General features: G+C 38.5%; 1 protein-coding gene across 6 annotated transcripts in view; it reads right to left on the minus strand.

The window, feature by feature from the left end:
• Positions 1 to 21,308, minus strand: part of POU2F1 (POU class 2 homeobox 1) — a 114,243-nt gene that overhangs the window by 68,465 nt on the left and 24,470 nt on the right. Inside the window, exon 2 of one of the 6 annotated variants that reach the window (XM_075515953.1) lies at positions 18,271 to 18,330. The exons of the other annotated variants lie outside the window; for them this stretch is intronic. The gene's annotated coding sequence lies outside the window, so the exon portion shown is untranslated. The remainder of the gene's footprint in view (positions 1 to 18,270; positions 18,331 to 21,308) is intronic. 6 annotated transcript variants of the gene reach the window in all.

Genomic DNA, 21,308 nt, shown 5'->3' on the forward strand with positions numbered 1-21,308 from the left:
AAAAGCCATTTCCAGATTGTAATTCATCACAATTCAATTCATTTTTAGACTCCGTATGTTTCAGAGCACAGGCTCCTCTTCCAAAAATGGAATCTACATCTCTCTTGCTAGATGTTTAGCAGACACTGTATTTGGCTAAATTAAAATACATGGTTCATTTCCCAAAAACTGGTGAATCTTAGATCTCTCTGTAGTAATTGATCTGACAGTTACAACTCCACCAATATTTGCATCCTCTGAAAGCTCTACCAATGAAGTTTCCATATTTCTTCCTGATCACCGGCAGATACAGAAGAGTACTTGCTGAAGAAAAAGACACAGCTAGTAGATTTTGACTTTCCATTAACAACTATATTGAGATTTTTCAGTTATCCTGTCCTTAATCCTTTTAGTATGTGTTCCTATTGATTTTGTATCACTTTAATTTGGTAATCAATGAAGTAAGCCATTCTAAATCAGCTACATTATAAAAGAGTGCATTTTATCAATACAATTACAAAACAAAGCTTTAATCTTAACAAGAATTGAAAAAGCTTACAGCAAATTCATCTGAAAATACTTTCTCTCCTACCCCAGAAAATTGTATAAATTGACATTAGATTATTTTTATTGACAAAAAATTGTCTATCAGCAAATAAAATTATCTAGTCACTCAAGTAAGTGCAACTGGCCTCTAGCTTTTGAAATAAACCTGCCCCATTTTTTCACATTATTGACTCACTCATTTTTCCACCCCCTCTCTGAAGCTTCCTTGGCCACTTAAGATTTAGTGACATCAACAAATACATAACATCAACAAATTAGAGAGATTCCTTTCCAGTCATTGTAAATTACTAAATGCAAGCTGCCTCATCCTGCAGATTTTAGAAATCCAACTCATACAATCTCAAGCATTCCTCTCCCTCCCCATTCCCATTTACTTTGGGAATGGCATTTTCTCTCTGTTTTTCAGAAACACTTAAGGCCACTTAAAAGCAGGTCAGTATCCAGCCAAGTTCAAAGACTGCATTCTTACTTGTGACCCTGATGTTAGAGTTAAGAACATATATGACCCCTTTCCTGATGAGCAAACAAGGTAGTTCTCAGTCACGCCAGCTCACCTCAGTAAGCTTGCGGGGAGGGGATGGGGCAGGGGGGTGGAGGATCCCTTAAAACAGGTTAAGAAGTGTGCAAACATACTAGTGATCTGTGTCAGAATATAGGCTGTCACCCTTGCACATTTCAAAAAGTGCCTGTGGACTACAGCTCCATGGGCTGGTCAGTCAACCTAACAACTGGCTCCGACCAAAAGCAGGGGGAGGGGGTGGTGGGGGTGGAAATCTCACCATTTCCTCTTTTGGGGGGGTTGGTGTGGATTTTTGGCATTGCTAATAAATGATAAATGGCCTGATAAAGGCGACAGAGGTGTTTAACTAGCACAAGAAGTTGCTAAGAGAGAAGCAGGGGGTGGTTGAGGAGCAGGGGGAAAGGCGCTGCTTCTTTTGACAGCAAGCTGCTATGGTGGTTCACTTTGCCTCATGAAATCCTATCTGCAGAAATATTCATCCTTCATCATACAATCATAATCATATAACAAGCGTTACATGTAAATTTTGCAATGGAGGCATTTATTGGCATTGCTTAAGCTTTATCAGCTGGCTAAATACCATCAGGAAAAATAGATTAGGGAATTGTTCCAAACAATTCTTTGTGTACTTGCATTCCAACAGCTTCAGAAAGGTAAATATTGTAATTCCACATCACTACATCAGACAATGCTTCCCAAACCATGCTACTGCCTGTCCTCCTTATTTGCTAACCAGGACATAACCATCTTGGAGAAAAAACACAGACTGCTGTTTCCGAAGGAGAGTACAGTGAGCAAACTGATGAAGCTGTAGCTGGAACTCCTGGTCTCCCAAGACAGCAGAAAGATACTGAAGACCAGACCCCCATTTGGACTCCTCTTTGCCTCATCGGGAGGTGGAAAGCCATGTAATATTTACTATGTTTATTTTTTAATAAACTTTTTTTTTTAATCTATAATATCTTTTTAAAGCAGAGTATGGGCAGTTACTTGTCTGTCAAGCAGCTTTTGTTGACAGAAAGCAGATACCAGGTAGCAGAGGTACAATTTAAATGAGTCATCATCACTGATTTTATTCTTTTATTTCCCTCATTTTTATATTATTTTTAAAATATCAGCCATTAGTATTTGTGCATTTCACCGAGATCTGTTCTCTCAGAGATTATTTGGCTGCAATAGTCAACAGGTAGGCTCCAAGATTGGGAAGCCCCTGCAAACAGCGTTCCTTGCAATTCCTCTTTCAAATTTTACTTCACTGTGAAACCTGGGAATCTTACAGCATTACTTCAGCTAATCAATCCTACCTGTGCAATGAATCATCAGTTTGACTATTAAATTAACAGTCAAATTAATAATTAATTTCTTAGGCTTTTGTCCTGCCTAATTACAGAAATATACGTATCATATTAAGGGCCCTTTTTATTGCTGCTGAGCTCACCTTATTTGTTTTCAATACCAATTTTTACTAATAGATTTTTATTATATTATCACACTTGAAATCAGAGATATGTTCAGTTCTAAATCATGCACCCACTATTTTAGCTGTTAAAATTCTCTAATTGGTAATGTTAATACCACTGAGCTCCCTAGCACAGATTTGACATTCCAAATGCTCCTCCTCAGTTACAGTTTTCACCATACACCCCTATTGCAAATAATCGTTCTTGCTATTTCTTTGTAAGGTTTCTGGTTACACTTTGATTATGCTAGACCCTATCCTTTCTCCAGAGGCTCTCTCTTCTGGAAAGAGATCTCGTGCATAACTAAATTTAAACTTTGCTTCCCTAAGCAGTCTTTCAAGCTACACATTTCTATTCAAATCAACAGATAGCATCTGTTTAAGTGGTCTTAAAAATTGTTGCGAAGACATGAATCACGTAACCTAAAACTTGCTTGACTCTGATTAATACTAGGTACAAGAAACCTCACAGTGGACACCCATGGAATAGCCTACTTACCAGAGAAGTTTCTTCCTAATCCCCTTTGGTTAGCACTTTATTTGTTCCCTGTTGTATAATGGTTTTTCAATTCTTTACAAAAGCTTTACAAAGCTTTCATTTAACCTAACATAATGTACTGTAAATGAATAATCCCTTTTCTTTCCTGATCCTGTTAATCTTTTGGCCTCAGTTACATCTCACAGCAGTGAGATGCAAATGTTAATTATGCAAAAAGTATAAGATCTGTATTTTGATTTCCATCTGTCCAATACAAGTCCAGCACAAGAGGCAGATAACTGAGCGCTTTCCTATCACCATGGGAACATGATTGCCAGGAACATACCAAGAACAACATCTCATATTGACTCCCAGAAGCCCCAGTCAAGTACCTTCTACCCATTAGAGCCCTCTTTATCTCCTTTGTTGATTCATACTTTTCACAAATTCCTGACTATTCTCACCGTAACTCGATCTTCCTCAGGACTGAAGAAACATTGTCTAACTCATGTAACATCTCCCCCTTATTAGCATTATGTAGTCAATTATCTGATCTACATAATTTATATCGATGTAGAAGTAGTTGAAACATTTTATTAAAGTGATAGTGAAAACAACCAAAGCTGACAAAGTTGTAGGCCAACCCCCTTTTTCCTTGGCCATACCTCCTATGGGGTCATATCAGCACTTAGCTACCCCACAGCTGGTGAGATTAGCAAGCTCAGAGAATTCGGTGGCAGAAAATCAACCCTTCTGAAAAAGAATTTCAGCAGCTCAGCTCCCCAACCTGGATGACTACAGAATCAGACAAGCGCAATGAAGCAAATGCTACTGAGGGTGGGACTGAACAGAATCAATCTAGTTTGATCTAAATTGTTTAAACCACAGCCTCACAATACATTTCGATTTTATAACCAATCCAATCTAATGACTGTCCACCACTGAAATAGAAAGGCCTCATTTTCTTTCCTTCTCCCAGTCACAACAAGGTGGCTCTACCTCTTCCCTCACACTGGCCCTGGTGCTCACCTAACCAGAGGGAAAGACAGTTTGACTTGGCAATCCAGAAGAAAATTAACTTGATAAAAAGCTAACAGAAAATTATTTTTCTTTCAAGTTAAATCAGCTATGTGTGGAAGTCAAAGACTGAAAACAGACACAAGGACAGAGGCTGAATCACAAAGGATTGGGAGAGAAATGGGAACTGGTCTGTCCTTCCAGTGGCATGGAACACAAGGTTTGTGTTACAACTTCAGCATGAGGGTGAAGAGACAGGGTACAGCAGTGTGACGGCTTACGACTGTTAAAAGGAGGCCACACTCCTCACTTGGATTTCCCACTGTTACTGGCTATGTTGTGCTGGCTTTGTCACTAGTGAGCCCCTTCCAGAAGGGTATATAACTTGCCAGAATGTCCAAGGGAAGAGGAGTAAAGGCAAGATGATGAGGCTGAAGGTAAGGAGTAAGGGTAGTCCCATTTCAGCTTCAGAGAACTGTTATGTCGGCTTAGCTATGCTTGGAACCATAACTTCAGTATATACACTTCTCTTTCAGAAAAAGCAGTGTATGGTTATACCGGTAAAGTGCCTAAAAAATAACGTTGTCATCAGATACACATATGTAGGAGTCACTCGAGTCACCATCACTGCTACTGGTAGCCAACTGCTACCTTCTCCACTACATTAGTGATTGCACGCTATAACATTAGCTTTCCTCTTAAATAAAGCATTGGACTGTGACCACCCAAAAGTCTTACACTGCAAAACACACTTGCACTCTTATGTTTTCAGCTTCCTTCAAATACAAGACAATGTGTAAAATTCAATGCATCAATGTCAAGAGAAAGCCACAGAAGACATTGCTACAGTATCAAGATGTGTTTTGTCTCTACTGACTCAAGACAGCTCATCTCTTAGAATTACTAGTTAGGTTTTATTGATCAACAGTTGATAGATAAGCGTGTTAAAAATTAGTTGATATACTGCTCTGACTGCAAAATAACACAAGGCTGAGTTCTATCAACTCTCTTGCCAGCAACTGAGAATGAAAAGACATCCATAAACTTTTCATTTTTTTCTAGGATAGTTCTACTACCTACCATGATAGTGAAGAACAAGATAGAGCCCACAATACTATAAACACATTTATTTTAGGTTGAACTAGAATCTGATGTGTGTAACATTCTAATAGAGGAAGTTCACAGAAAAAAAGCTGGCACAGCACTGCTCAACTTCAGAGTTTTCCTTAAGCTCTCAATCTATTTACATACTATCTACTTTCTCGGAACAAAAGCTTCCAAGAAAATATGGTGGATAAATACTATTTTCACATTTTGGTAAAAAGTTGTCCAAAACTTTTTTCCCTTTGAAACGACGCAAGATAGAAATTTTGCTAACACACAAGCAGTAGCAATGTAATTCAATGGGCAACAAAACTAGCAAAGGTTCTTTTCTGAAGTATTTGTATCTTGTAGTTGTTGTACTTTGGGTTTTTTTTAACCGGATTATGATTAAAGCAAGAGTTTGTCCCTTTTGATGTATCAGAGACTCCACCTACAAAAAAGCTGTTCTGCATGTCCTAGTTTCCAGAAAAGCTTAAAATCTGCATCACCTCAGAACAACAATCCATGTGGCAGAGAAGCCATCTTTTTGGCAAGCATTTCTTTTGACAACCCATGTCTTCTGAATCAAATTCTATGCCCCTGCACTTGTTCCCACCCCTGCTCTACTCCCTCAGTTCTACCAGTACGATTATTTGTACAGTCTCCCAGGAGCAGGATTAAAGAATTGATAGAGGTTAAAAGTAACTGTACAGTTCACCATACAAAAGACTTGTCTACCTTAAGGGCATGTTATATATACACAATAGATTAAGAATTAGTTTCTCTGATCTACTGAACTTCTGCAATAAGTGTATTTATAAAGGTCTCTTCTCTGCATTCATTTTCCAATAATTGACGAGTCTCATATTCTTACTGAATTCTTTCCTTTCATGAGAACGGTAGCAGAGTTTCTTCTACTTGACCACCTACTGGAGAATGTGTAAGAACCTAGTCTCCTTGAAACTTCCATGCCACTAACAAACATGACCAACTGGACAGCAGATGGAAAAAAATTGTAAGAGATGGTATTAACAGTCAGCATAATCAAATAATCTCAATGTTCTTTGGAAACCAGGCTTAAACATCCACCTGCCCAAAAAATCCTGCCAAACTATAAGGTTTAATAAAGCTCATAGGCTTTTAGTATAAAATCTGAATTAGAGATTGTAAACAGGTTAACAAACAATAAAAATATATTCCCAAAGAAAGTATGGCCTTTTGTCAGTACATCATCTTTTTCCCTGCCACCTAGAAACTATGTAAAGGCATATTTGCCCTCCTCTTAAATATCTCTTTCTGTTCTCTCCCATTCTGTGATACGCTGTGTGTTTATTTAATAGCCTCTCACCCTCAATTTGAGGGACAGGCCATTCTCTTAAATCTATCTTATTAGCTTCACAAATGCATCATACACCAAGGTCAAGGTATAAGGAAAAAATTCCCAGGGCTCAAAGCAGGTACAAAAAAGGAAATGCTTGAAATAAGGGCTGAAACAGTACATGCTCTAGGAGGGCATACCTCAAAGAGCCAGAATCACACAAAGGGGAAAAGAAAATGTTGCGCTCCAATTTAATCAAAATCCACTGGACACAACAGCTGACTCTGCAGCCCTGGTGACCTGAAGATTAATTTTATTAGTTATACAGAAATATCCATTGTCAAGTTCCAACTTCCATTCCTCCCTACTTCCCTACCTTGCCCATGAAGAGGAGGAAATTTACACAAGCAGCATTTTTACAGGTTCCTCCTCAAGAAATGCTCTCAAATGGAATAAGAGAGTCCCCTTCCTTTTTTTGGAGCAACACACCTTTTTAAACAGCACATGCCGAAATGCCAAAAAATTTATTTTCATTTTAAAGCAGTACTGGCACTTGGAACTTCTATGCACATCAGACAAGCTCAAAACACATCTGAAGAAACAATATTGGAAACTTCAGCACACATATTTCCACAAAATCTAGGTTTCAGTGCAGTTTACATAAATTTAGCAGGAGTGGAGTAGGCAAAGCTGTCACAATAATGCCTTAAGTATCTGCTGCACAACAGTTCACTTGTGTTCAATTTTCACCTGAAAAAAATACAGTTGTTACCTGTGAAGGCAGACTACATTACATTACACTGTATATTTTACACAGCCGGTAAACGCTAAGAAATATTTCTGTTCTTTTAATAGCATTTTGCCCATTTGTACACAGCATACGTTTAACTTGTGTCTTTAGTCACGGTTTCCCTATGAACAAAAAGAAAGCATGAAAGTGATGCTACTTTTCTTTTTGATACCTAAATAGGTTCCGACTACCTGCAAGTCCTATTAACTTTACTCTGCCACTGACTAGTAAAACTGTTGAGCAGCAGAGGCATCTCAGTAGCTTACTGTAGGCAAAGCAATACAAACACTGTATAACACACATTTGTTTTGCATTGGAAAATTGTTTGCCATTACATGAGTTGATTTTTATATTAGGAAGAACTTCAGTTTTACAGGTATGAATGGCATAAATCACTATCCTAGCCCAGAAAACCTTAATTTCTTAAAAATGAAACAACCAAAAAAAAGTGAACATTTAAAGCTCTCCCCTTATTGATACCAGAATATTTCAACAGAAAACAATAAGATAACTCAGCGCAGAATACAACCACATATGCACATTTTCTCCATGAAACACAAGATAACTGAGCTCTGCAGTCTTCACCAGATTAATTATTTCTCTACTCTTGCCCTGTGCAAACTCCAGCTTGCTTTGAACCAAAGACCTTTATGGTTCAAGTCCCAGGAGATGCTGAGAAGGTGGTGTTCTCAGTGGAGCAAACTTTTCCAGAGAAATCACATTCTGATTTGAGAGAATTCATTTCTTTTGGCCTTTGGGGGAACACTGCAAGTCCCATGTATTTGTTCAAGTCTTTACCTAGCAAAAGCAGAATCCCTTCTAGGCTCTGTCAGGCTCATGCTGATCTTGCAACATCTGTCTGCGTACAGCCACATCGTTCACGTATTTTTAATTTTGTACATCAAGTAATTTTAACCCAATCTTTTAAAGAACACAGTTTTCTAGTCCTTTAAAACAGGAATTTAAGAGAAACCCCCAAGTAATACTGAGTCAATTATACAGAGTTAAAATATAACATGTTGAACAACAAAGAAACAGTTGATTAGTATTAAACAAGAATATACAACTAGAAAGTTAAGGTGAGGTAAAGCTTAAAAGGCGGGAGTGAAATGCTGTGTAGGCATGTGAACCACTTCCAATATTGACAATAAGATCACAAAAGACGTTAACAAATAGGAAAGGCATCCCAAGTGGCACAAAACCAATTTTTATACATTTGAAATATGAAATCTTATTATTCAGGAAAAAGTAAAAAAAGAGTAAAAGTAAAAACAAACAAAAAAAAGCTACAGAGGAAGAGAAAGAAATTCATTTAAGAACAACCCTTCCATTTTTAACAGCCACAAACATTTCAAGCACCTACATCATAACTGCTCACATAATTAATTCAGTGTAGCAGTCAGAAACAGCAATACTGAGACAGCCACAGTTCAGCAGTCTACACTTTGCTGTAAGGAAATTTTTCCTGAAGACAGATGCCACCCGGAGGAACAAAACCAGAAAAACAATCGGCTGCCTGACCAGGGGCAAGGCAAGGAGAGATTAGAACTGCAAGCCTCTCTCTCCTCCCGAGACTCCCAGCCTGCGTTCGCAGAACAAACCCGCGCAGCCAACAGCAGCAGCAATTTTCCGAAGGAAGACAAAGCAAGCCACACTCTGGCTACAAGACAAGTGAAAGAAAAAGCAGACTGGCCTCTCAGAAAGGGCTGCAAGAAGAAAGCATACGTGTTTCTCCTAATGGCAAGCACAACCGTGAATGATACTTTTCAGTTGCCTAGGATCACGCCAGTGTTCAGTGTGTGCTGGTAAGCCAGAAGACAGGGATTTTTGCTCACTAACTGTAATTTCTTTAAGTGGATTGTCAGCAGTGATTCTCTGTTTAGGAAACCTGTGTTCTCTCAGCTGAGAAAATTATGCCTTCTGGGGAAAAGAACTGTTTGGGCCATGCCCATAACTCCCATGGAGAGCTGAGCGTTTAGACTTAACAGCTGATAAGCAGCCACAAACATGACAGCTTCATTTCCTTTCTACTTTCTTAAACCGTATGTTAATGCACATCGGAAAATGTAGATCTATCTGGAACAGTAATTACTTCTGTTAATTAAGCTCTCCAAGTACAGACATGGAAGATATCCATGAGGCTTTAATGTAAAATTGCATACTGCAGGACTACTGTCTTCCAATGTCGGTACTATGCCCAGAAACAGAATCCGGGATCACAGTGCTTAATGCTAGACAGTGAATTCCACACAGCAGCTCCCAAAGTGCAAAAGTCACCTATACAACTCTCTAGACCTCACCAAGAATACCAATAGTTACTTCAACACAACATTACAATATATGCTCATACAAATATGTAAGTAATTTAGAAAAAATCTGGGAGGGGGACATTCCCTAAACGTAAACCACAGAGAAAGGTAAGTGTAGACACCTTACATCTCTCTAGGTAACAGCTTCGGGCTACATTTTAATAAGTGCTCTACATCTAAAACCTCCTCCTGAGAACGGATCTTCCTGAATTCTGACACTACACACACATCCAAAAATCAACATAATAGACTCCTGGTCCAAAAATGAAGTAAAGGCAGGGAGATATGTAGAAGGAAGGATCCAACTTAAAGGAGTCCTAGAATATGGCAGTAGTCCCATCCTATCTGGAAAGACTATTGTATCATGGTAAGCAGAAAAAGGAAGAGATCTAATCAGAATATAGGCTTCATGGCTTTCTTTGCTACTATTGTTCCTTTTAGCAAGAAATTCTAATGGAAGGGTTAATAATATTCCTAGAAGATTAAAATCCTGATCTATCAAGAAAGGGGGGGGGGGGGGGGGAATCTATAATGCTCCCTGTATTAACTTTGGGCATAGGAGACCTGGTTTCAGACTTCCCCGTTTCTAACATGAGCAAGTCATGAGAAAATCCACAAGAGATAATTAGGCACCAATCTGACCCTGATGGTACCTTTAACAAGGTAATTCCACAACAAGAGAGAAGTACCATATCTAAATATCTTTACAGACTTGCCCTTCGTGCCTCAGTTTATTATCTGTAAAAATCCTTCCTGCCTCACAGGATATTGTGAGGAAAGATCATGAGGCTTTCATGCAGCTGCAGTGTCAATGATCTAAACCAGAGACATGTGGCTTGATTCCAGACCCAGACCAGAGAAGATGAGCTAGAAATAGTTCTGAATGCAAGACAAGTCTTTAAAAATCTCTACATTCAGATGTGCAGCACAAAAAAAACCCGGAAGCCTGGTGAAACCAAATAGGTTGTAATGAGTAAGAATAACCTAAGACTGTCTCAGTGAGAATTGATAAGGAAAATAAACATCAAAGATGAAGAATTAGAGTTGGTGGAGGTTTTTTTGTTATAGCAGGGGTTTTTGTTTCTGTTGTTGTTTGGGGTCGTTTTTTTGTTTTGGTTTGTGGATTAGGTTGGGGTGGGTTTTTTTGGAAGAAACAACAACTATGTTTCACTTCAAAACAAAGTATGCAATCTTGAGAATAGGTCCCTGGATTTGACTCCAGTAATCTGAACTGGGATGGCTGATTGTGCATTGCTGTAATTTTCAGAGACCACTCAGACCTGAAAAGCATGGCCAAGTATTGTTGAGACCAGATAGTCGAGTGACTAGAGACAAAAGAACCCAAACTGACAATAATAAATCAGGACTAATTTTATCAATTATGTCCAAAAGCTCCAGAACTGGTTGCCACTGTCTCTATCTCAAACAATAAAAATGGGGGGGGGGGCCCCACAATAAAAAGAAGGAGGAAGGGATGCTATAATGAAACATCCTGACCAAGATCACGGGGCGGGGGAACCAAATCAACCCAACCCCCAAAAACCCACAACAGAGCTGGGGGCAGAAGCCAGCACCCCCATGCCCAGTCAAGGTGATGAACCTATCTTCATATTCCTGATGACTCTAGAAACAGAAACACATGGAAAACACAATGATTCTTTTGGTCTAAACCAGGAGATGGTATGCAAAAAAAAAAAAAAAAAAAAAAAAAAAAAAAAAAAAAGCCAAGTCTCCAGCACCACAAGTTATAGTCTGTCAATAACCTGTGTTAAATAGCTGTGTACTTGCAGCTGTACAAAATAATTCAGATTAGGTTTGTCCTTAATAAAAGCAGATTACAGTCAAAAAGGTGTTGACCATTCTTATACATGGACAGTTACTGTATGCCCTTTAGAGTAAACAGTTACCCATAAGGTAATTTGTTTGTATGTGAAGACCTGTCTTTTTTCTAATGCCCAGTCAGGATAGCCCACACTGTCAGGGCAAAACAGACAGGTAGTCCTTTCCTAAATCACTATAGCCTGAAAAATTCACCCACCAAAGAGAACTCTCTACTGAATGTGGATGAATAGATTTTGCTACACCAATTTCTAATTAAATTAACATTTTGTTTTGCCCTTAGAAAGGAAAACATCAAGTGTCAGTACACAAAACCTCCTCTTCACAAGCCTGATAAGAGACTGATTTAACACACAGCAGAATGGTAATAAACTTCGGAAGTTTTACTTAGTGTTCAAAATCCAACGTGCAATGCAATCTTTTTGCAAAAGTTTCCATTTTATGCTGCTCCTGAAAAAAATGCTAAGTACAAGAAACAAGGAATTTAAACATAAAAAGGATAATCTCCATATTATCACCTAAAGCAAGCTAGTGAAAAAGAGCCCATTCCAGTGGCAGAGAACTCAGAATGCTAGCTACAGTTCAAAGCGTTGTTGTCTGCAAACCAAAGAATAAAAAAGCAGAAAACTGTATTTGTTTTAAACTCAATAAATTTTACATTTTGTGTGATGAGGATAAGAATAGTTACACAGCTTGAAAGCTCTACTAGGAATCTAGTAAGAAATATTGGCCCTTTGGGAAGGAGCAGATGATGTAATGGACCACTTATCCTGGACCGACCCTGTGAGAATCTCAATGACTAGAATAACCAACCTAGCATTTCAGAGCTCTGATAAGCAAGTCTTTCCTGAATGACTAAGCGTTCAAAATGAAGACAAACCTGAGAAACTTCTGGCAGTGTCAGTACAAAAGAAATTCCATTTTCACACTACAGGAGAAAGTTTTAGATATAGAAAACCCTTTTAATCAAAGTAGCAAATATTCAATCTGTAGGGCTGAGTTGCATGTGGTGGCTTGGCACTCGTACACTAAGGAGCATTCAGGATATCACAGACATACAAGAATGCTGAGATCTTGAAAATGTAGTGGCAAAGTGACAACCTTCACAAGAGCTGTGCTCAAATTAAAAAACTTTAAAACCAAAAACCTCTTAAAAGAAGTCTCTTCCAGGGAGTCACAGGAGTTTAGATCAAAAAACTGGCATGGAGGCTAGAGAGGCATTTGGTGACAGCATAGCCACCTGCTGACAGCACCCTGTGACCTCACCGTTACCTCAGGAATGGGGGCTGCCATTTGAACAGCTGACCCTTTCCCTCCTCCATATCTACATTTCTCAATCAACTTGAGGGACTGTGTTGTCATGAGGAGGGCAAGAACATCTTGCTGCTCTAACTGAATACGATTTTTCTTTTCTTGTAGGATACATTTCAGCCATACCAGCTCAGAGGCGAATGATAACAGAGCTGGCAGAAGTACACATCTGAATGCGGGAGAAACAGTTATCTCTCATGCACCAGTCTTGGAGGGTAGCGTTAACATTCATAAAGCCATCCAAATTTTTATCTGGAAACCCGCAGTTCCACTAGTCCCATGCCCACAACCCTTCACAAGAGCAGATCTAGATGTATTTCAGCTGGTTTAAAGATTCGTATCTCTGCATGTCACATTCAGTGCTTTTGGAAGCTACGCCATGGATCTCAACTGAAATCTGGTTTTGCAAGTGTCAATATGGTGGTGCAAAGTCATTCTGAAGACAACACCACTTCTTAAAAATGTTCAGCTTATTTCAAGAGTAGCAATATAAGTGTTTTCCATTGTGGGGCTCTGCCTCAAGGCACTAGGTGCTATTGTTGAAAATTTGCAGTTCCTGTGTAAGTACGGAACACAGTTTCGAGTAATTAAAACTAAGCCTCTTGCTCATATGTTCTTTCATTACTTATTTCAAGAAGTCTTCAATGGAAGCCGCCAAGTCTTCTCTTCTACTGTGTCACTGGTCTTTATACAGAAATTACCAAATAAAACTCAAAATTCAGGCCCTAAGTCTGTTTTGTGCAGACACACGATCGAAAATTTACAGTGGTGTCTTCTGGGTGTACATTATGTGTTCTTAAAGAAAAAAGATGAGGAAGAATATAATCTGATGGAATTTAAAAACACAAGTTATCAACAAGATGTTCCTGGGAAAATCATTCTCCTATTAGTGTTGGAAGGAGCACTCAGAAGCTGCCACTCACTGTTTATTGTGTCGGTAAAATGTATTTATATATAAGTTCCTTTTCATCTTTAAGGAAATTCCAAGTAGTATTAAAATCATACCACTAAACTGCATGATAAAGCCCCACCTACCTCAGAAACTCTTCTTATTCTACCCAACATGGAGCCTTTTAGTCCAGTGGTTCACAGACTTGTCAGTGGTGGTATGTGCATTACACTCAGTATAAAGCACAATTCCCAACAAAAGCATCTCCATGCTAGTGATTGGTAGTTAACACAAATCAACAGTTGTTGTAGCTAAACCATGGATGTGGCAGCTGCATCTCCTCACCCACTGTTCGCAGCAGCTGCTGCGGCCATCCTGGCACAGTTGAGACCTGCATGTGCTGCTCAAGATCAGGGTGAAGATCTGCTCCCAGTGTCAGCTAAAATTCACTCTGATCAGCAAGCAGAACATCCCCACAGGCAGATGGGGAGGCAGGGTTTGGCTCAGATTTGTGAGGCTGGGGAAGATGACTACAGGTACAACTCCATGATGGAGTAAGAGGACATAGGTTAAATGACAACAGGAGAGGGTACATGACAAATGGTGCATGGTAAGGGGGAGGGGGAAGACAGAACAAAGGTTCATCTTCCATGCTCAGGCAGCTGTAGCCACTGCCATTAATCACAGCATCCACATCTACCACAAGTAGATGTACTACTGCTACCCACACAGTATTCTACCAGAAAACCTGAAGTTACAGATTCCATTTTAGACAATCCATTCTTGCATAAAATATGAATCAAAATAAACCAATTATATACTGAAAGTTCATTAAATGCTGGCATCGCCTCCCTCCCCACACAGCAGGAAGCTAAGTAGGCCAATTACAAGTGGATGAGGAAGTGAGTTTAATTCCTTTGCAGGGAAGGGGGTGTGTAAAACCTTGCTCACAGAGCGAAGAAAAATTTGACTGATTACAATCAATAACATTTATTGCAAAATTTCTTATACAACATGATCAATTGGGGGGACAGGGGGAGCAGAATCAAACTTGCCATGAAAAGTCAGATTTCAAGGTGGATTTTCCTTGCCTCGTAATCCACAAAATAGACTGGTAAGAGTCATTGTTATTTCTTTAAGTAGCCTTGTTGACATTTTCTCTGGAATTACTATGTTCATAACAGTATACGCTCATAAAAGCATAAATTCCAGGAGGTGAGGTGGTAGCATTAAGAAGCAGTGCCAAAAATGAAAATAGTGGGGCATTTTCTGTTAATCATTACATATTTAACTGTGCTACACAAGCTAATAAAAATACTTCATGTCAGTGAAAATGCAGAACTAGAAAATGAAAGCAAGCACAAATACCAAACCAAATAGCTATCCTTGAAAATCATTTATTTGGAAAGAAGTAGAAGTTGGGAGAACATAAATTCCAAATTCCAAGAACTACTTGTATGCTTTACAGTTTCCAGACAACTTAGGCATGAATTATGCTATCCCACATCAATCATTTTCATCTTTCAAGACTCTGCCACAAAAATCAACTCCCCAAAAGATGCCTTTCAAGCTATCAGCAAATTTTGTTCTTTAAGTACTAAAAAGTTTATTTGCAATTTTAGGTTTAAGATACAGTGTTTTACACTGGTTTAAGTTTTTGTATATGCATGCATACACTTCAGTGCTATTTTTCAACTTCTCTTCAATAAGAAGGGCCTGACTGATTTCTTTCCAAAAGGTGCGCACTACAAAGTTCACATTTTAAACCTATCTAGGTCTGAACCTTAGCTGGTACTTTTCACCAGAATTCTGGAATAGATAGCTGTCCAAAACATAAAGAAAAATAAATAGTCAAGAAGGCTTAAGAGATGATTTCTATAGATTTAAAGTCTTGTGGCATGCATTTCCTCATAACTCAGATTTAGCCCTATTTCCTTGTTTGTTTTTGAAACAAACAGGAAGAAATTATGAACTTCCCTGAGATATGTAAGTGTAGCTGGGGCACAGAGGCAACATGTTGAGAAGAAAAGAAAACATCTGTATTTCCTTCCCATTCTCTTCCACCTGAAATAAATTCTTTGGCTGCAGTTTGTCTTCTTTTCTGGAAGCATTTACACAGTATCTAATGCTATCCACCACCATGACTACCCCTGGGGCTTTTATGAGGGTGGGAACAATCAGTATAAGAATTACTAGGGACATCAAAGAGACAAAACATTTATTGAAGAAGGAAGAGGAAGAGAGAGTGTGAGGTAACGAGGGTCCTACTGTATTTACCTTATGTGCCAAGCATGTGGACAGCAATAAAAACCATGTAGGGAGCAATTTTGGTCAGAGAAAGAACACGGCAGCCTAATGGGAGGCCTTTGTTCTTCAAAAGGGTCTCCTTTTCCCCTTTTGTGCTTCACTTAATTCATGGCATCTGAGCTGCTCTTGAACTTGACAGACAGAGAAGAAGGAGGGGGGAGAGATGGAGAAAGGGGGAGACAGAGACACAAAGAAAGAAGAAAGAAAAAAGGACTTCAAAGAGTTTTCCTTTGAAAATTCAGTTGTGCTGTATGCATTGCTGAAGGTTTTAGATTCAAAAAAAGGGCAGAAAACATTTCGTATAATTTCATCATGGGGATAAATTGTCCAATGCTCTTATTAAGAAAGCTAGAAGAAAGGAACGGAAGAAAAATTTAAAAAAAAAATAAATCTATCTGAGCTAAGGAATATAAATAAAATAGAATTACTCCCCTGGGTGTTTTTTATTTATTTTCATGTTAAATCTTATTCTCAATGGATCCCAATACATTTATCAAAATCTTATCAAAAACATCTGGTTTCCAGTAGTCACCTGAAAGGCATACATTTTCCATACAGCCCTCTCCGAACTGCCAGCACAGCGATTCCAGCTCGGACAGCAGCACGAGCACCAGCACAGCCAGCGCCACCTGGGGGGGTGAGCTCACAGATGGATACCCACCGCATCTCTCCAGCGCAACATAAGGCTGCTCTGTGCAAACTGTTCAAGAGTCACCATTTTCTGAATAATTCTTTATCATTACTTACGACAAGAATCAACACATTAATTCTTCAAAAGACGAAGTGGCTTCAACTTGGTTATCTACAGAAAAAACATTAGGATGTATCTGAGACAGGCTTCCAAGTTCGGTCCCCTCCTCTTTGAATTGCTTGAGCATGCTCCAATAGCTTGCTAACGGCAGTTAATACTAGCTCTCGTAATATATTCAGCTTTTCACCCTCTTTAAATATCCATGCCATAGGCAATATTTATATGAAATAATTCATAAACTGCAGACTGCACTTTTCTCAAGCATCTTTTTTGTCTGCTAGACCACCTCCTCCCCTCAATACTGTGCATCAACTACTTACACATAATTTATATATTCCTTTGTGTATTTTTATCTCTGATGTATATACTGAAAATGCTTGCCAATAGTATTCGTAATAAAACATGAGATTGCAAAACGTAGAGAGATTTATGTGTCAATATCACAATAAATTATTAATAATTGTTTTAATTCAATATAAGATTTTTAATGCATAAGGATCTTAAGTTGTCCCTTATCGACAATTAACCCATCTCCTTCCTGATTTACATATTCTGACAACATAAGTGTCTACCTATAGCACACTATTTCCAGAGTGCAGAAAGTAACAGTAAATCCATAATGTAACTTTCCTACTTGACAATGCTCTTTTCATTACTTGACTATTCTAATTTGAGAACAGATCTTTTCTTCATCTGAAAAAAAAAGATACCCTAAATCAAAATTTTTAAATTCATTCCATAACTTAAAACACTTTTCTTCCTTTTTCAAATAGGACTATAAAGTACACCCATTTTTAAGGACATGTATTTTAATGAGCTTGCACAAGGTTAATTTTATTTGAAAGTCCAAAGGCACAATTAGACTATGCAAATTATACAAAAATGCATGCTTATAAACTGACAAGCAAGTAAGTCCCCAGCAGACTGCCAGTGCAGCCACTGACATAGATTTTAGTTGTCTTTATGCTTTACAGAGAGGTTTCTGTCTCACATTGGCAGCATATTTGTAACCTATTACGCTACCTGTAAGGTAACCTGGGCAACACCATGAAATAAAACTGGTAGAAATGTTTCTTTATCACAAGCTTGTTTTCTATGATTAGGAACTGTGTTTTCTGAAGTAATTATGGTTTGGGTTTTGGTGTGTTTTGTTTGGTTTTTTTGGGGTTTTTTTGTGTTTTTTTTTTGTTGTTGTTTGTTTGGGTTTTTTTAAAGTGGGCTAATTCCACCGGTGAGAATTACAGAACCTGTACCTATTACATCGACTTCACAAGTTAGACAATGTATTTCATATCATAGAAACTTGAGTAGAAGCAAAAAAGATAGAAGTAAAGAGCTTACAGAGCAATTCAAGTAATTGAAGATAAAAATTAAATGTTTTGTGCACCAGGAGTGTCTTTGAGTATTAAATGTATAAAACATTTTGAATACTGACAGTGTTACAGCCATACAAAGCAGACGGCACTAGAATACTTCTGATGTACTAATTACAGAAATGTAAAGTATTTGAGACCATTACTAACATAACTTTGGGTAAGAGTAGAAGAGTTGAATCCAAAGATTCTGCTGCCTTCTCTTGGATCTTGTTTGCCCCCACACTTGTTTCTTTGCAAGAGGAAGTTTACCTTTGCCACCCAAAAATCTCACACACACCTGAAGAGAACTGCAGTCACAAGTATCTGGTCACGCTGGACAGCACTTAAGCTCCTACAGCTGGCAAAGCAAATATATTAATGACTACAAAGACTTCTGGCTGTTTCTGAGAATTCTCATATATTTAAAAAAAGCAACCCCACACACAAACATGTTAAAATTACTTTTATTCTGCCAAAACCCAGAGTTTTGACCATCTTAAACATGCCATTCTGTGAACACTGGCTTGTCTGCTAAGTTTTCATATATTGTGTTTGACCAAAGCTTTTCTTATGTTTGCAACATTTTTAAGGACGGATTTATTTATGTTAACTCTTCAATGCCCGTAACACGAGTCCATCTTACTGTCATCTTCTCAGAGCATTCCTAGGATCCCTCTCCTCCCCTGGCTCAGTTTCATGGAACTTGCAGAAAAATTTCCAAATACATCTGCCTTTCTGTCAAATTGGTCAAAATCAACCAAAAGATTACTAAGTCAATCAGGAACTGGAAACAAAGACACACCACTAAAGAAACAAAGTTAAAAAATAATTCTTTCCTGCAATAAGAGATTCAATTTGTATAAAATCTTTCTTCTGGTTTAAGGCTAATAGTTTCAACAACCAACTTCTGACAATTCTCAGCCAAAAGATAAATGAAAAACTAACTTTACACCGCAGAACATGTCAAGTATATGGATAGAAAATACCAAATACTAGACAACCAACACCTATCATGATAGCATTGACTGACAGAAGAGTCAAACCACTCCTTCAGTAGACTGGTCCCGAATCATTTTATCACATGCACACTGGAGAACAAGGTGTTAAGCACAGCTTCTGAAGAAAAGATACTCCAGAGTGTAGCTATCACTTAATATTTGGGGCAACAAGCAGAGTACAGTCATATACCACACTTGAACCAGTCATCGAGAAATAGTTTATAACGCAACCCAAATAAAATACACTGCATTAATCCAGCGTACAGATCACGAAAGAGAAGTCATTCATCATGACACTGACTGGAGGCAGCAGTTGTATTATTTTAAAGTTACAAAGAAATCTCATCTATTTATTTTGTTAGTGCAGCTTCCAGGCATACGCTCACTTAGCTTTCAGACAGTGAATATGTATATTGTATAAATAGCTTTCATACAGTCTTGCTTCTCCTGTGATGTGCACAGCAATCACATGTCTACTTAGAGGCTTTCTATTCTAGAAGTCGCTATGTAGATTACGTATTCTATCTTAAACTACTTACTTCCCTTAATTGTGCACATCCACTGGGAATACTTCAGAGAATGCCTCCAGAAATGTTGCCATGCTACCAAAAACAGGTAATTGCTCTGATTTTTTTATTTTACTTTAAGACACGTTAGATTTCAGGGCTATACTAGACCCACAGTAAGAAGTAAAAAAACCAATAATAATAATAATAATAATAATAATAATAATCCCTCCACATTCTCATCCTCCTTTTACTTTCCTGATATTCTTTCCTAACCAAACCACAGCCCCAAAAAGATGAATGAGTATGAACTCTAGGCTTCCTACTGCTGTCTATAGAAAAAGCAAAACTACAAAATCAAACCAGAACTGGAAGCAATCAGGCAAAACATTTCTTCATTCCAAAGATACTTTACAAATATCAGATTGCTTCTTTAGCGAGAACCTCAAGCAGACCAGAAACAGCATCATTATAAACTGAAGCAAATACGGGTTATTACACAAAGTTCTTGACTTTCCATCCTCTCCTGATGCCTGTACACTTGACCTTACCACCACACTTGCCTAGCAAGTAGCAGCAAGAATCAATCTAGCAGAAGCTTGGTGGTGGGCAGGTGGCAGCACACATAAAAGGAACACCAGACAGGCATGGAAACACGAGATCCTGCCTGTTCAGCAGCAACCCACACTTGTGCCAGTTTAAAAAAAAAAAAATCACCACAGAACTAAGGGCATCATACTGGTGCCACAGTTCCCCAAAACAGATAAGCCAGGCTGCAAGTTAACTGCACAAAAGATGATGTGAAGGGACAAGATTTTCCCAAAGAGCAAATGCTCCCACTGCTTCCCTCTGTTAGATAGTTGCTATGCGGCATCAGGAGAATTGGTTCCCCTAGCTAACAGGGAGGAAAATCAACCCTGAAAAGAGGGATAGTTTCCACTCAATCAGCAAATTAAACCAGATATATTTTAATCGTTCAATTACAAAACAAAACACTTGGGGAGGAAAGGTATAAAAACTAACAGTCAAAGGCAAGGGGATCCCTTTCAGCAGGGGCCAGATATCAGACAAACTGTAACATGAAACTGCACTAGAGGTAACATTTCTGTAGGATTTAAAAGCCAGTGTGCTTACAGGAGCCATAGTATAGATAAAACCCATCCTCAATAAAAGACCATCAAGAGAAAAAAAAAAGTGACATCTTCATCAAATTCCAAAATACAAAACCTTCAACTTGGTTGGTACAAGACCCTGCAACATGACAAATCCTATCACTGCCTACTTTAGTACCCCGAGATATTTATATACGTGCCTGTGTCAAACTGAGTTTACCTGATAGATGCATGTCTTTTCCACCCACTCTCACGACACTGTTTTATAAAACAGTATGTTCCATGGAGGCAGATTTGGGGGATATAATCTGCCCTTTTTTGCAGCTGAACAGAAGCATACTTAACTTGCTCTACCTGCTTCCATTTTCTGGCACTTTGTTAATTAGCAATTCCTGAATGATCATGAGATTCTGCAGCAATATTAAGCCAATTTAGTTATTTCTTCTTCCAAGATTTGTCAGTTCAAAAGTCAATATAAAAAACAGTGTGGTCGAACAAGTGGTCAATGGCTATTCCCATCTTCGCAACTTTTTCCATAAGGTAAGAATGTCTCTTAAAGAAGGAAATGCTGCCTAGGCAGCTCAACTTTTCTTATATGCATATTCTTATTCCAGAGATAGACTTGCTACTGACACTAAGGAAGCAGAAGTACACAGGGCAGTTGCTGTATCAGTTCTCCCTAAGCCAACACTGCCACCCACCTCCAGCTTTGTGAGCTGT

The sequence above is a fragment of the Mycteria americana genome, chromosome 1 (genome assembly GCF_035582795.1).
Source record: "Mycteria americana isolate JAX WOST 10 ecotype Jacksonville Zoo and Gardens chromosome 1, USCA_MyAme_1.0, whole genome shotgun sequence".
NCBI lineage: Eukaryota > Metazoa > Chordata > Aves > Ciconiiformes > Ciconiidae > Mycteria > Mycteria americana.